Below are 1,661 nucleotides of genomic sequence, written 5' to 3'. Positions count from 1 at the left end.
GGAAAAACTTTCAAAATACAAAGACCTGGAAATAGAGATAACTCGAATGTGGAATCTAAAAACAGAAACAATTCCTATCATAGTAGGTGCCTTAGGTATAATAAAAAAATATTCAGACAAATACATAACAAAAACACCAGGACTTACAAATATATATAACATACAGAAAATTGCACTACTGGGTACTGCACACATTCTACGCAAAACACTTTCAATACAGTAAACATAAGAGCACCACAGCAAACCACAGCACATACCCAAGGCGCACAGAGCTGCGCTCGGTAGTGAAGTGAAAGCACGTTATAAAAATAAAACTACTGAATAATAATAATAATAATAAATGACCTGATGCAATACAAGGCCATCCCTCTCATGGCTTCTGAGTGATTGGAAGCGTTCACATGTTCGTGTTTTCTCTCGGTACAAAATACAGGATACAGCAAATTTTCTGCTCAATACCACGGATTTGCTTGTGACTTACTTGACCATAACTGGTTGAGCATGTACCTTAGTGCATGACAATATGTGCATCTCTGATCATAAGCAGAAGTAGTGGGGAAGCATCATAGCCATGTGTTGAGAGAAATTATTTGGGGTTTCAATAATTCATCCCTGTAAACATGGGTGTTTCGTTCATTTTAAAGATCACATTGGATCTATGCAAAAAATAAAGTCTATACAGTTAACAGAGTAATTGCTTGTATGCTGAATCTAATTTTATCATAAATTGTTCCCACAGTAGACGTTTTTACAATATGCTTGGGTTTTTTTTCCCCACATCAAAACTTTGTGAAATTTAATGTCCAATGAAATCTCTTTATGACTGCTTTTCATACTAATTCCACTTACGGACATTTTTCAGTCAAATCGAATAGCATTTTAATAGCTAGATATATATATTGTCTGTCTGTCTGTCTATCTTTATATGTACTTACCTATTCACACACACAAACATTATATATTTTATACATTATATTTATATGTGTGTGCATGTGTGTGTTTGTGTTTTTGTCTATGTATGGGTATGTGTGGATGCTGGTACATATGTGATGAACATGTAGGCAAGTTACTTCCTACGACAGACTGGCATCCTGTCCAGTGGTGGATTATAATATACTACAGAATATGAGAAACCATCCATATGAATCTACTGCTCATTTAAACTGGCCATATCCAGCCAAAATATTCTACCTGTTTTATGTTCAAACTGGTCAGATCTGGTTTTGCACACAAACCATACAATATCATTCTAAAAAAGAAACAGTTAATTCATCAAAATCTCAAAGTTACAAAACAATGCAAGATGGATTCAAAAACGTGTGAATAAACATGCTTTACTTTAAAATTAATAACATGCCAGCATGGAAAACGGACGTGAAACGATAATGATGATGATAGATAGATAGATAGATAGATAGACACACATGCAGACAGACAGATAGATAGTTAGAGATACATACAGACAGGTAGGTAGGTAGATAGACAGATAGACATGCAGATAGAAAGACAACTTACTTGGAGGCAATGCGTGGCGTTCGATCATATCATAACATAAATAATATATAATTATATGCATATATCCATACCCATATTTTAGTAAGTATGTGTGTGCACACCCACCCATTTTTTCCTATCTATTTTTTTTTTTTTTTTTTTTTTTT

Source organism: Octopus bimaculoides, chromosome 21 (assembly GCF_001194135.2).
Source record: "Octopus bimaculoides isolate UCB-OBI-ISO-001 chromosome 21, ASM119413v2, whole genome shotgun sequence".
In the NCBI taxonomy this organism is placed as follows: Eukaryota; Metazoa; Mollusca; class Cephalopoda; order Octopoda; family Octopodidae; genus Octopus; species Octopus bimaculoides.
Note: the sequence above shows the minus strand (reverse complement) of the source record.